Genomic DNA, 15,706 nt, shown 5'->3' with positions numbered 1-15,706 from the left:
ACCCCCATACCATCACACCTCCTTCTCCATGCTTCACGGCGGGAACCACACATGCGGAGACCATCCGTTCACCTACTGTGCGTCTCACAAAGACACAGCAGTTGGAACCAAAAATCTCAAATTTGGACTCATCACACCAAGAACAGATTTCCAGCGGTCTAATGTCCATTGCTCATGTTTCTTGGCCCAAGCAAGTGTCTTCTTATTGGTGTCCTTTAGTAGTGGTTTCTTTGCAGCAATGAAGGCCTGATTCACACAGTGACCTCTGAATAGTTGATGTTGAAATGTGTTTGGTACTATCACGTGTGGTCCCACTCCCCCTCTCTGGCACTCGAGGTCGCCATGTTGCTTATCATTACGCATACTTGTCATCATCAGCACTTCATCAGACTCACCTGGACTCCATCACATTATTAATTATCTCCCCTATATCTGTCACTTCCTCAGTTTCTTTCCCAAGTTAGCATTAATGTCGTTATGTGTCCCTTGTCTAGATGCTGTTTGTGTTTTGTTTCTTGTCTGTCTGTTAATTCATTAAATATTCTCTCCCTGTACTTGCTTCTCATCTCCCAGCATCTGTCCTTACAGTTACTTGAACTCTGCGAGCATTTATTTGGGCTGCAATTTCTGAGGCTGGTACCTCTAATGAACTCTGGGTCTTCCTTTCCTGTGGCGGTCCTCATGAGAGTCAGTTTAATCATAGAGCTTGATGGTTTTTGCGACTGCACTTGAAGAAACTTTCAAAGTTCTTAACATTTTCCCGTATTGACTGACCTTTATTTATTAAAGTAATGATGGACTATCATTTCTCTTTGCTGATTTGAGATGTTCTTGCCATAACTTGGACTTGGTATTTTACCAAATAGGGCTATCTTCTGTATATATCACCTCTACCTTGTCCCAACACAACTGATTGGCTCAAACGCATTAAGAAGGAAAGACATTCCACAAATTAACTTTTAACAAGGGACATATGTCAATTGAAATGCATTACAGGTGACTACCTCATGAAGCTGGTTGAGAGAATGCCAAGTGTGCAAAGCTGTCATCTATTTTGAAGAATCTCTAATATAAATTAGATGTTGAATTGTTTAACACTTTTTTGGTTACTACATGATTCCATATGTATTAATTCATAGTTTCGATGTCTTCACTATTATTCTACAATGTAGATAATGGTAAAAATAAAGAAAAACCTGGAATGAGTTGGTGTATCCATACTTTTGATTGGTACTGTAAATGATCAACTTCTTATTTTATTTATATTTTTTTATTTAACCTTTATTTTAGAAAACATATTGAGACCTAGGTCTTTTTTACAAATGTGCCCAGTTTATACGCAATATAAATATACACATTATACCCAAACATATACACATTAAAACACAAAAATGCGGTCATGGGAAGTACAAATAATAGATCACAACTCACCCAGAAAAAAAGTTACATTCCTCCACAAATAAGTCCCCAATCATCAGTACTTTAAATTGCCAGAATGGCACCAGAACATCAAGATTAAATATATTTTGAATTTTGTTCCAGAAATTCGGTGCAGTAACTACTTACTTAACTACTTAACGTTACCCTGAATTGTAATTGTTAGTTCTTTTTGTTATGTCTTTGTTTTAGTATGGTCAGGGCGTGAGTTGAGTGGGTTGTCTATGTTAGTTTTTCTATGATTTGCTATTTCTGTGTTTGGCCTGGTATGGCTCTCAATCAGAGGCAGCTGTCAATCGTTGTCCCTGATTGAGAACCATATTTAGGGAGCCTGTTTTCTATTGTTTCGTGGGTGTTTTTTTTCTGTCTTCGTCTGTGTCACCAGACGGGACTGTTTCGTTTAATTCTCGTTGTTTTAGTGTTCTGAGTTGAATAAATATCGTCGTGAGGACGTACCACGATGCATTTTGGTCCGATCCTTGCTACTCCTCCTCAGAAGAAGAAAACGAGCGTGACAGTAATATTCTCTGCCACCCTAAGAATGGCGCGCCTCTAGTTGAGATCAGTGGTGTCTTCACGGTACTTCGCCTGGTTGGAAAGATAAAATCAAATCTCCTCGAGGGGTGCCATTAAAGTACAAGCTACAATAAAAGTTAGCTAGCTAGCTAACGTTAGCTAAATAAAACTGTCTGGCTAGCTAGCTGACTAGGCAGGCTGAGGTAAATAAGTATCCAGCAATGTCAATCTAAAATCAACCTAAAAAGAGCTTGAATTATTTATTCCTATTTAACAATATGTTCTTATATACAGAAAAATGTATGGAAGTCCTTGAGTAATTCTGAGGTAATAAATTAGTGCGGACCAAGTGAGCGCTTAGGAGGTGAAATAGAACTAGAATTGCCCGCGTCCTCCATCCGCCGCGTCTGCTACAGGGTAAAATAGAGCCACGCAACCAGCATAGCAATGAACGCTTTGATTAATTACGTAGGCCGGTCAGAATTTTGCAAGTTCTAGCAACAGCCCTACAGGGGGAGGGGACACGCTTTTTGGCATGACAGGCCCCCTGGAAATCACGTTCTGCGTGCCACCGGTATTCGGACATGATTACTACCAGTTTACAGTAGATAAATGGCTGGACTAACTTACCTATCAAAACATTGTTAGCTGACATGGCTAATTGAGTGACTGTCAGTGACTGATATAACAAGAGAAAATCTGCTGATGCACAACCACATTTCGAAATTGCACCTTGTGTATTCTACTATTCTAAATATAAACAATAAGTTGACTCCAAATAAGTTATTAAAAAAATATTTAAATTTTTTTTGGGGGGGGTCTTGGGACCCCTAATGTCTGGGGACCCTAAGCGACCGCTTATGCCTGGAGCCAGCCCTGTTTGTCCTGCTATCCAGCTGCAGCCAGTGATCAAATCCTCTGCAGCTAGCCTGGACCCCCGAACATAGACGTTTCTGCCTAGATTGTGGCCTAATCCATTCTACCCGCTGCATACTATTATTGTTAAAAGTATGTAGGAGGACTACTGGAATAAATCATGTCTCATAACATGCAAAGGCAACCTGTTACAGCACAAGAAAAGCTGAAACAACCCACAACACATATGTCTCTGGTTTCACTATGTTCTGTTTTTCTAACACCTGGGAACCAGCTCATGTTTTGTTATGTTGGACAAAACATCCGGCTGCAGTGTTCCATCAACACCTCAGAGTTCTGAAGAAAAAATAAATACAGTAGAAAGCCTAACTCTACTATACTGTACTTAAGCTTGTTGTTAGGCAGAGAGAGGCATGGCAATGTTATCAGAGGAAAGGGCACATGCTCATATCTAAGGAGGTGTAATACTGCCCAATGCCTGATTACTTTATAATGTCTCAATCTAAGAACAAGCAAGCTGGAATCAGATTTATAGACTTAAAAATGCTTCTTCCTTGAGGAAGTTACATGGAAAAGTTGTTGACAGGCAGCTCTGTACACATTATTTACAATGATTTAGTCAAGTGCATAACGGGTTTCAAAATACTAAGAATATGTATTTAAAAAAATGTCCTCCATTCAGTTCTAGATGTAGAGAACCTATTAGAGAGTACCAACGGAGTACAAAATTTGTTCAGATGTGCATGTTGTAAAGGTTAAAATGTTAGCTTTCAGTATTCATCATTGCATTCCTTTGTCCAGCAAAAATGTATTGTTTTTTTTAACCAAAGGAAAAACATGTTCTCTTATGATCTGTTTTCAATTCAGTGTCCTCACATATACCTTCCAATACGAAATATGGCATTTAGGCAAAAAATGTATATACATTAAATTGTGATTATGGAAACTGATGAGTTCTGTTTTACCAAAAGTTATTCCCCTGAAATCTATTATGGTCAATAAAAACAGTAGTGTATTTGTAAATGTTCTGCCGCAGTTTCCAGCTGATCCAACCCTTTGTTTCATACTCTGTTAGTCCTTCCTTCCTGCCTTTCCTTCACATCACATCCCACTGGCACAAGATCATTCCTAGAGTATGACTATAACAATAAGAAAATAAGCAGAATGTTCAGGGGAAAGTAAACGATTTATTACCATTCAGCCACTAGATGAGGCTGTATGTCCAATGTAAATTGAAGCTGAAGCTTGCAGAGAGTTTACAGGCTTTAGCTATTCTGTAGCCTACTTGGTTTGATTCAATTCAATTTATCTTCAATCTAAAAATTCTCTTCAGTATGATAAACTGACTAAATACATATTTGTTCTATTCATGGCAACAATTTGGCTATTACAGTTGATATGACACGTTCTATATATTTGTTACAATATGACACAAGAATACAATTGTTTGACATGAAGTAAGACTTATGCCTACACCTGCACACTCTTAGAACAAGGGTTCAGACAGGTTCTGCAGTTGTCCCCCCCCCACATTTAGTTCATATTGGTGGAAAGGTTCACATACACACACACACAACCAAAAATGTGTAGTACATCAACACCTTATGCTTTGTCTTTTGCTAAAAAAAAAATCAATCTTGACTCATCAAGAACTCTTAAAACACATTTATCTTTAGAGTTGTCTATGCTCCATGTGTGCTCAAGTTGCGCTGAAAGCTTATGAGACCAGTTACCAGCATATTATTATGGTCTTTAGTGATGATAAACATATGAAAATATTGAATTAAACATCGCTCACATTGAAACAAAGAATACTGTATTTTAACAGTCAGCTGTAACGCGTTATTTCATTTAGGAACATCAATGATTTTAGATTACGAAAACAGTTAAAACAGAGCGCCTGGACCATTTGCCTTACAATGCTTGCTGGGTATTGAAGTCTTTTTAATCCAAGGCAGATTCGATTTGCGACTACCACACATAGTAGGTCATTGAGATGCTCTTGGCTGCGGTTTTACACAAGAACTACTACTACCGAAATGCCCTCCAGGTTGTTTCCGGTCATTCCGGTAAAAAAAAGTTTCGATGGGGGCCTGGGAAAAATTGTTTGTTGAGGAAATGGCTGAGTAGCCTAGCTATATTCTAGCTATATTAAATCGACTATAACCGATTTCCAAACAAGAGGAGGGCAATTCATGAGTCAGGAGAGAAGGTATGTGAGGTATGAAGTAACATGGTGTATAAACAGAGATTGAATAATTCCCTGCAAAACACAATGAACGTGTTTTTAACTTGGCAATCACTGAGACAATTCCATTGCCATTGAAAATATAGATTTGTAATAACTTTTTCACAAATGACATTTTTTATTAGTATTTATTTTGTTTTTACCGGTTAAATCAGTGATTGTGTATTTTCCACCTTGGCTTGATCTCCATCGATTGCTCTGTTGGCGTTCAAGCACAATGGATGCGCGTGATGATGCTCTCCAGATGTTATCAGTGGGATGGAGCGGTGATGTTACACTGGGTAGCAATTAGCAAGTATCTTTCTCCTACAAAGAGGTGAGCTACATGCTGCTGTTTGTGCTTTTTAGATATGTGGTGACTATTTTTCATCCCTGTGGGTTGATTACAACTGCGTTGTCTATTCAATTCGTTTTTGTTGTTGCAAGAATGATAGGCTACAGTTGACGAAATAGCCAGTTGCTAAGTAGGTTAACCAGAACTGGCTACTTAATTAGTTTGAAAACAACCGCTATAGCTTTCTATGCGGTTGGTTTCCTGAAGGTCCATCATTTGTCCACTGTTCAGCCATTAGCAACAGTTGGAAATGTTGCTGCGGCTTCCGTTGATATGCACAATAGGCTAAACTGAGTATATGAATAGGCTATGGCAAAATGCGCAGTCAATCAGGAAAGCAAAGGCTAGCTTTTTCAAACAGAAATGTGCATCCTGTAGCTCTAACTCCCAAAAGTTTTGGGACACTGTAAAGTCCATGGAGAATAAGAGCATATCTTATTCCTGCTTATTCCTGCAGCCAAAGGAAGTTTAACTACTGGGTGTAAGTACTTACTAATATGTATATCAGATTATTCTGCCCTGCTGGCTTCAGTACCAGTCAGTAGAGCATGGACACATACTTTGGCACATACTTACTAAATAATCCAACATTTGTAACATTTCTGAACACTCAGACATATTTTTTTAGCACCAATAACAACTCTGCCTCCCCCCTAATTTTATGGGAAGCTCTCCTTCCATATCTGAGGGGACAAATCATATCCTTTAGTTCAGGTGCTCGTAAGATGTATAAGGCTCAAGTAAATTCGTTGGAGAATGAAATTAGTGATCTGGAAAATGAACACAGTGTAACATTTGACAACTCAACTCTACAAAAATTAGACTCAAAGCGATTGGAATATAACACCCCGATGACCCATAAAGTGGAAAATGCTCTTAGGAAAACAAAACTACTACGAACATGGAGATAAAGCAGGAAAGTTGCTTGCTTGGCAGATACGACAAGAGGATGCTAGTAGAGTTATTAGCTCTATTAAGCTACCCAATAACACAGTTGTTCACAGTCCTGAGGAAATGAATCTAGTCTTCAGGGAGTTTTATGAAACATTGTACAAGTCTGAAGGGGATGTCCCTGCCACAATGCATACGTTTTTGAACAATCTCAGTGTAAAAACTTTTTAACTGATAGAAAGAGATTACATCAGAGGAAATTAGGGAATCCATTTTCAACACTGCTGGGGGAAAATCACCAGGGTTAGACAGAATTTAATAGGGAATCCATCGATCCTTTTTACCCAAACTAATTGAGCCTCTTTGCAGTATGTTTAATTTTGCCATAGAGACAGAAAATCTCCCAGACACACTTGAACAGGCACTGATCAGAGTTTTGTTAAAACCTGGGAAAGATCCTCTGCTTTGTGGGTCGTATAGACCAATATCTCTGAACACTTCATATAAGATTTTTGTGAAACTCATAGCTCTTATACTGGATAAGGTTCTTCCGGACTTGGTTGATATGGACCAAACAGGCTTTGTAAGAAACCGCTCATCTCCTGATAATATCAGATTATTTAATATTTTGCATTATGTAGAGAATGACCAAGAATCTGTAGTGGCGGCTTCATTAGATGCGGAAAAAGCTTTTGACCGCTTAGAATGGAACTACCTGTTTGAAGTTTTACAGAGGGTGAATGAAGTATGTTGGTCTTTATTTATTTTATTTCACCTTTATTTAACCAGGTAGGCTAGTTGAGAACAAATTCTCATTTGCAACTGCGACCTGGCCAAGATAAAGCATAGCAGTGTCTGATTAGATTACTGTACAAATGTCCGGTAGCTAAGATCCTGACGAATGGAAACATTTCCTCACAGTTCTCTCTCTCACGTGGCACAAGACAGGGTTGTCCCGCTAGTCCTCTCCTTTTTTCTTTGGCTATAGAGCCACTGGCAGAAGCTTGTAGATCTCATCCATCCATCCATGGTGTTCGTATAGGTGGGTGTGAACATCTGGTCTTGCTATATGCCGATGAAATTTTGCATTACCTCACTGAACCAGAAATTTCACTCCAAGCATTAGTTGACATCCTGAAAGAATATGGTACCTTTTCAGGATATAATATAAACCTATCAAAGAGTATACTAATGCCTTTTAACAGGGCAGCTATGCAGATCCCAATCTTAGACCAGCCGTTTTCTTGGAAACCACAGAAAATGACATATCTTGGATTGCAAATTCCTTCTGAAACTATTAAGACATATCAACTGAACTATACTCCACTTCTCAAAAAGTTTGGGGAAGAATTGGATAGATGGCGGGATTTACAATTTCTCTTATTGGGCGCCCCCCCCCAGAGTGAAACTCACAACTTTATGCAAACCAAACTCAGAAGGAGGACTTACTCTAACTGACTTCCAGTTGTATTACAGGGCATCTCAGTTAAAGGCTGTGTGGGTATGGCAAGATACAACAACAAGTTCACCCTCTTGGAGACAGAGGAAAGTGTCAGACCTCTGCTCCATTGGCATCTATACCTCATATTAGCCCACCTAAAGCTTTGCTAGGTCTCATTAACAACCCTTTCATTAAAAACACTTTAAATAAATGGGTGGAAGTCTGTAAACAAACAGAAGGGGCGGCAGGGTAGCTTAGTGGTTAGAGCGTTGGACTAGTAGCCGGCAGTTAACCCACTGTTCCTAGGCCGTCATTGAAAATAAGAATTTGTTCTTAACTGACTTGCCTTGTGACGACCCTCCCACTCTGTCTGCCGTATTCTCTTTGTTGTTTCCTTATTAGGATGCTGGTGGGCGGAGTTGGGAGGGTCGTCAGCTACATGGGAAACACCTGGGCCCAGTGTTTCCCAGGATAAATACACCACTTCCCCATTCATGGGAGAGACTCTCCATGCAGACACTTTGATAGTTTTTGTTGTGTTTCTTGGTAGTTTTTGGTTGTTTGCTTTAGCACCTTCCAAAACCCTGCATTATCACATTCATGCATGCAAAACACTCACTTACACTGCTGATTACTGATTACACACACCATTCTATATTTTCCTTAGTTGCTTTAGTTAATAAATATATTTTTTTACTCCTTGTCTCCACGTTGTCTCCCTTTTGTTACGGGCTTTGATCCGGTTCGTGACAATATGAATGGGATTGTGGCTTTTGGCTTCTGGACAACAAATAAAGTTGATATGAAAACCAATAGAACAGGAGAGAAATGGCATAGTGGTGGGTCCATTGGGGAAGTAAATGGAAATACATTTGCCAAAATAAAATTATTTACTATACAGAAATAAATAAAATCATTCAAAATACTTCATCAGAAAGCATGACTTAGCCTGCGGAGTCGAGCATCATTAGCTTCTTGAAAAAAATAGCTGTGGAGGTACAAGTTTGTAGGCCTGTGCCTATTTGGGCATCGTGAGTGGCAATAGGCATAGCTGATTATTGAATTGCGGCTGTCAGTGAAAAACATCTAAAATACTTGTGAAGATAATGTGTCTTATCATTTAAAAGTTGAGACGAAGGGGAGGGGTGTGTGGCGACGATATAGGTGTCTCTCTCCAGAATGGTTTAGATGTATCCCGCCAATTCTTCGCATTCATTGTTTTATTGATTCTCCATTTCTAGTAAATACCATTAATATATTAGTAAATACCATTAATCCCCGTCATTTGGTTGTCACTCTAGCTAAGAAAGAAGCTAAATGTATGAGTGATTGGGGAGGTTGTACAGTGCATTCAGGAAGAATTCAGGCCCTTTCCCTTTTTCCGCATTTTGTTAAGTTATAGCCTTATTTTAAAAGAGCTTAAATAATTGTTTTTCCTCGTCAATATACACACAATACCCCATAATGACAAAGTGAAAACAGATTTTTAGAATAAATAACAGAAGTACCTGTTCAGACCCTTTGCTATGAGACTCAAAATTGAGCTCAGGTGCATCCTGTTTCCATTAATCATCATTGAGATGCTTCTACAACTTGGAGTCCACCTGTGGTAAATTGAATTGATTGGACATGATTTGGAAAGGCACACACCTGTCTATACAAGGTCCCACAGTTGACTGTGTATGTCAGAGCAAAAACCAAGCCACGAGGTAGAAGGAATTGTCCGTAGAGCTCCAAGACAGGATTGGCGAGGCACAGATCTGGGGAAAGGTACCAAAAAAATGTCTGCAGCATTGAAGATCCCCAAGAACACAGTGGCCTCCATCATTCTTAAATGGAAGAAGTTTGGAACCACCAAGACTGTTCCTAGAGCTGGCCGCCCGGCCAAACTGAGCAATTGGGGGAGAAGGGCCTTGGTCAGGTAGGTGACCAAGAACCCGATGGTCACTCTGACAGATCTCCAGAGTTCCTCTGTGTAGATGGTTGTCCTTCTGGAAGATTATCCCGTCTCTGCAACACTCTTCCAGGCGGAAGCCATTCCTCAGTAAAAGGCACATGACGGCTCGCTTGGAGTTTGCCAAAAGGCAACTAAAGGACTGTCAGACCATGAGAAACAAGATCTTCTCGTCTGATGAAGCCAAGATTGAACTCAATGTTGAGCGTCTCGTCTGGAGGAAACCTGGCACCATCCTTACGGTGAAGCATGGTGGTGGCAGCATCATGCTTTGGGGATGTTTTTCAGTGGCAGGGACTGGGAGATTAGTCAGGATTGACCGAAAGATTAACAGAGCAAAGTACAGAGAGATCTTTGATGAAAACCTGCTTGAGAGTGCTCAGGACCTCAGACTGGAGTGACAGTTCACTTTCCAACAGGACAACGACCCTAAGCACACAACCAAAACAACGCAGGAGTGGCTTCCGGGTAAGTCTCTGAAAGTCCAGTAAGAGCCCGGACTCGAACTCGATTGAACGTCTCTGGAGAGACCTGAAAATAGCTGTGCGGTGACTCTCCCCATCCATCCTGACCGAGCTTGAGAGGTTCTGCAGAGAAGAATGGAAAAACTCCCCAAATACAGGTGTGCCAAGGTTGTAGTGTAATACCCAAGAAGACTCTAGAAGACTCAAGGCTGTAATTGCTTCAACAAAGTACTGAGTAAATGGTCTGAATATTTATGTAAATGTTATATCTTTTTTTACATTTATTTTTTAAAGTACGCTCATATCTAGGAGACAGAACATGTCTCCTTCCTGAGCTGTATGACAGCTGCGTGGTCCCATGGTGTTTATACTTGCGTACTATTGTTTGTACAGATGAAATCAAATCAAATTTTATTTGTCACATACAGATGGTTAGCAGATGTTAATGCAAGTGTAGTGAAATGCTTGTGCTTCTAGTTCCGACAATGCAGAAACGTGGTACCTTTAGGCGTTTGGACATTTTTCTCAAGGATGAACCAGATTTTTGGAGGCCTACAATTTTCTTCTGAGGATTTGGCTGATTTCTTTTGATTTTCCCATGATGTCAAGCAAATACGCACTGAGTTTGAAGGTAGGCCTTGAAATACATCCACAGGTACACCTCCAATTGACTCTAATTATGTCAATTAGCCTATCAGAAGCTTCTAAAGCCATGACGTCATTTTCTGGAATTTTCCAAGCTATTTAAAGGCACAGTCAATTTAGTGTATGTACAGTCGCGGCCAAAAGTTTTCACTGACTCAAATATTAATTTCAACAAAGTTTGCTGCTTCAGTGTCTTTTTAGATATTTTTTGTCAGATGTTACTATGGAATACTGAAGTATATTTTCAAGCATTTCATAAGTGTCAAAGGCTTTTATTGACAATTACATGAAGTTGATGCAAAGAGTCAATATTTGCAGTATTGACCCTTCTTTTTCAAGACCTCTGCAATCCGCCCTTGCATCATGTCATTTAACTTCTGGCCCACATCCTGACTGATGGCAGCCTGTTCTTGCGTAATCAATGCTTTGAGTTTGTCAGAATTTGTGGGGTTTTCTTTGTACGCCCGCCTATTGAGGATTGACCACAAGTTCTCAATGGGATTAAGGTCTGGGGAGTTTCCTGGCCATGGACCCAAAATATCGCTATTTTGTTCCCCGAGCCACTTCGTTATCACTTTTGCCTTATGGCAAGGTGCTGCATCATGCTGGAAAATGCATTGTTTGTCACCAAACTGTTCCTGGATGGTTGGGAGAAGTTGCTCTCTGAGGATGTGTTGGTACCATTCTTTATTCATGTCTGTGTTCTTAGACACAATTGTGAGTGAGCCCACTCCCTTGGCTGAGAAGCAACTCCACACATGAATGGTCTCAGGATGCTTTACTGTTGGTATGACACAGGACTGATGGTAGCGCTCACCTTGTCTTCTCCGGACAAGCTTTTTTTCCGGATATCCCAAACAATCGGAAAGGGGATTCATCAGAGAAAATGACTTTACCCCAGTCCTCAGCAGACCAATCCCTGTACCTTTTGAGAATATTACGCTCTCCCTGTTTTTCCTGGAGAGAAGTGGTTTCTTTGCTGCCCTTCTTGACACCAAGCCATCCTCCAAAAGTCTTTGCCTCACTGTGCATGCAGATGCACTCACACCGGCCTGCTGCCATTACTGAGCAAGCTCTGTGCTGGTGGTGCCCCGATCCCGCAGCTGAATCAACTTTAGGAGACGGTCCTGGTGCTTGCTGGACTTTTTTCAGTGCCCTTAAGCCTTCTTCAAAACAATTGAACCGCTCTCCTTGAAGTTCTTGATGATCTGATAAATGGTTGATTTAGGTGCAATCTTTCTGGCAGCAATATGGGGCGGCAGGGTAGCCTAGTGGTTAGAGCGTTGGACTAGTAACCGGAAGGTTGCGAGTTCAAACCCCCGAGCTGACAAGGTACAAAGCTGTTGTTCTGCCCCTGAACAGGCAGTTAACCCACTGTTCCCAGGCCGTCATTGAAAATAAGAAGTTGTTCTTAACTGACTTGCCTGGTTAAATTAAAGGTAAAACATTTTTTTTAAATATCCTTGCCTGTAAAGCCCTTTTTGCGCAAAGCAATGATGACGGCACGTGTTTCCTTGCAGGTAACCATGGTTGACAGAGGAAGAACAATGATTCCAAGCACCACCCTCCTTTTTGAAGCTTCCAGTCTGTTATTCAAACTCAATCAGCATGACAGAGTGATCTCCAGCCTTGTCCTTGTCAACACTCACACCTGTGTTTAACGAGAGAATCACTGACATGTCAGCTGGTCCCTTTGTGGCAGGGCTGAAATGCAGTGGAAATGTTTTTGGGGGGATTCAGTTCATTTGCATGGCAAAGAGGGACTTGGAATTAATTTGCAATTCATCTGATCACTCTTCACAACATTCTGGAGTATATGCAAATTTCCATCATGCAAACTGAGGCAGCAGACTTTGTGAAAATGTATATTTGTGTCATTCAACTTTTGGCCACGACTGTACACTTCTGACCCACTGGAATTGTGATACAGTGAATTATAAGTGAAATAATCTGTCTGTAAACAATTGTTGGGAAAATTACTTGTGTCATGTGTAAAGTATATGTCCTAACCGACTTGCCAAAACTATAGTTTGTAAACAAGATATTTGTGGAGTGGTTGAAAAATGAGTTTTAATGACTCCAACCTAAGTGTATGTAAACTTCTGACTTCAACTGTATCCTCTCTGGATCTAGTAGATATCTGGATATTTCAAATCCCCAGTCAATTAGATATACTTGGTGAAGAAGGGAAAAGGCGAGACTAATTTATTATTTTTGATTTAATTTAATTTTCACTCCTAAGGTATCAAACTGTTATTGCAGAACGTTTACGTTCAAACCACTGTTATTACAACCCAACTTGTTTTGGAAGTTTAAACAATCCTAACTGGAGGATGTGAATTTTATTAATAACTTATTTTTTTGTTTTTTTGTTACATCATTTAATCGCGATACAGACTCAGCTGGTCCACATATTGTATGGGATGCCATCAAATGCACTTTGTGGACATGTGATTAAACATGCCTCTTGGAGAAAGAAAATGTTTTTTGCCAAGGAAAAGCTTTTTAACAGAGGAAATCATTACTCTATACCAGTGGTTCCCAAAAGTTTTGTCCCGTACCCCTTCAAACATTCTACCTCGACCTGCGTACCCCTCTAGCACCCGGGTCAGCGCACTCTCAAATGTTGTTTTTTGCCATCATTGTAAGCCTGCCACACACACACACTATACGATACATTAATTAAACATAAGAATGAGTGTGCGTTTTTGTCACAACCCGGCTTGTGGGAAGTGACAATGAGCTCTTACACTGCGTGCACAACTGCAAGTGAGTATTCTGATATTATCATTATTTCTATGCACATTTTCCAACTCCAAATCATATAAACTTGAATGCTTATTGGATTTCATCATTTTCAGGTGATATGTATTTGTTAAATGAGGGAGGGTGTGGCGAAAGTGAATAACACCTTTATTTCAAGGTGTGCTGCCATCCTGTTAGAAGGTAACAGATTGTAATAAAATAATGGTTAAAATGTATTTTCATTGTGTTTCATGGTGTTATTCGCCCCCTAGTGGAGCTTTCTGGTACTTAGAAAGACTACGCAAACAGGAAGTAGAGAATTTGTTCTGCACGCATAGAAGCAGCTAAAAACAACGCTACCGTACAGGTCTTTCAGTGTAGTTATTTCTTGTCACGCTTCAGCCTTGGAAAATATTTTTTTGTAAGTTCGATTCAAGCATTTAGCTAATGGTGATAATCTTGTTATTGATAGAGTTAATAACATATCAATGTTGGTTGGTTGCATTTACTCACACAAATTGCAATGCCTTTCATGTATGTCGTAGGCTGTATTACTTTGCTCATGCGTCATGCAAAAGAATTGTAAAATATACTGTAGTTTTGTTACTGTTTCTAGTGTAATATGGTTGTACATTATTAGAGTAATGAAAGGAGTTAGCCAATTACCATATGAGTAACAATTAGTTATATGGTTTGGTATCATGCCAGATGCATGGTACCTTAGCACGTGCTTTGTATTTATGCAACTTCAAATGTATAATGTACAGCTATAGTATGTCAGTGTGAATTGAATACTAAAGTATATTATTTTCTGTATTTTGCAGTTTTCAATATATTAATTCAATGAAACTCCCAAGGCGTGACTTTTCTTGAAGACTTAGTTGTTAGCTATCTGTCTAGTTTTGCATGAGAACGCAACTCAAGGGCAAAATAGTGAAAAAACATCACAGCGGGCTTAAGCTCAAGAGTAACCATACACGGTGGTTTTGTTTCTACGTTCATCAGCCAACAAAGCCTCTGTTCCTAGGGAAGACCAGCAGTCTACGGTACAACAAGCAGAGCCAAGAGTTCGACAGAGAGAGATGGAGGAGCCTCTTCAGCACATTGGGACCAAGTCTCAATCTACAAGATCAAGGTCATCAAAACAGTCAAGCAGATCCTCAATGGTGAGTTCTGCAGCAATCAAAGCACGTGCCAAGGCAGACGTGCACAAGCCTCCTATGCTGAGAAGGAAGCTTCTTTGATGAAACAAAAGGCAGAAATAGAGGCAAGTTTATATGTTCTCCAATTTGAGAGAACAGCTGCTGCTGCATTGGCTGAAGCTGCAGCCTTTGAAGAAGCTGTAGAATCAGAACGCAGAGAGCTTCGCAAAGAACTAGACACAGGGACACAGCCCTTAACCTCTTGAAACTCGGGGCGCTATATCATTTTTGGATGAAAAACGTTCCCGTTTTAAACAAGATATTTTGTCACAAAAAGATGCTCGACTATGCATATAATTGATAGCTTTGGAAAGAAAACACTCTGACGTGTCCAGAACTGCAAAGATATTTTCTGTGCGTGCCCTAGAACGTGAGCTTCAGGCAAAACCAAGATGAGACGGCACCCAGGAAATGAGCAGGATTTTTGAGGCTCTGTTTTCCATTGTCTCCTTATATGGCTGTGAATGCGAGAGGAGTAAGTCTGCCCTTTCTGTCATTTCCCCAAGGTGTCTGCAGCATTGTGACGTATTTGTAGGCATATCATTGGAAGATTGACCATAAGAGACCACATTTACCAGGTGTCCGCCCGGTGTCCTGCGCCGAAATTGGTGCGCAAAAGTCAGCTGCAAGTATTTTTCCATGTAATTTAGAGAAGAATACAGGCTTCCACGAACGATATATCAATGAAGAGATATGTGAAAAAACACCTTGAGGATTGATTCCAAACAACGTTTGCCATGTTTCGGTCGATATTATGGAGTTAATTCGGAAAAAGTTTGACGTTGTAGGTGACTGAATTTTCGGTTCGTTTCGGTAGCCAAATGCAATGTACAAAACGGAGCGATTTCTCCTACACACAGACGCTTTCAGGAAAAACTGCACTTTTGGTATGTAACTGAGAGTCTCCTCATTGAAAACATCCGAAGCTCTTCAAAGGTAAATGATTTTATTTG

The 15,706-nt window shown here is 40.1% G+C and overlaps 1 protein-coding gene across 5 annotated transcripts in view; it reads left to right on the top strand.

Moving 5' to 3' along the window:
* The first annotated feature begins 4,908 nt into the window (after window positions 1–4,908).
* The window catches only part of LOC135519955 (phosphatase and actin regulator 4B-like), a 58,220-nt gene continuing 47,422 nt past the window's right edge, over window positions 4,909–15,706 (top strand). For 3 of the 5 annotated variants that reach the window (XM_064945216.1, XM_064945209.1, XM_064945210.1), the window contains exons 1-2: window positions 4,909–5,041; window positions 5,291–5,393. The gene's annotated coding sequence lies outside the window, so the exon portion shown is untranslated. Of the gene's footprint in view, window positions 5,051–5,290; window positions 5,394–15,706 lie in introns of all 5 variants that reach the window. The other 2 variants (XM_064945211.1, XM_064945213.1) reach the window with 2 other exon arrangements.

Source organism: Oncorhynchus masou, chromosome 29 (genome assembly GCF_036934945.1).
Source record: "Oncorhynchus masou masou isolate Uvic2021 chromosome 29, UVic_Omas_1.1, whole genome shotgun sequence".
Taxonomy (NCBI): Eukaryota; Metazoa; Chordata; class Actinopteri; order Salmoniformes; family Salmonidae; genus Oncorhynchus; species Oncorhynchus masou.
The sequence above is the reverse complement of the archived record's forward strand: the minus strand, read 5'-3'. Positions and strand labels throughout refer to the sequence as shown.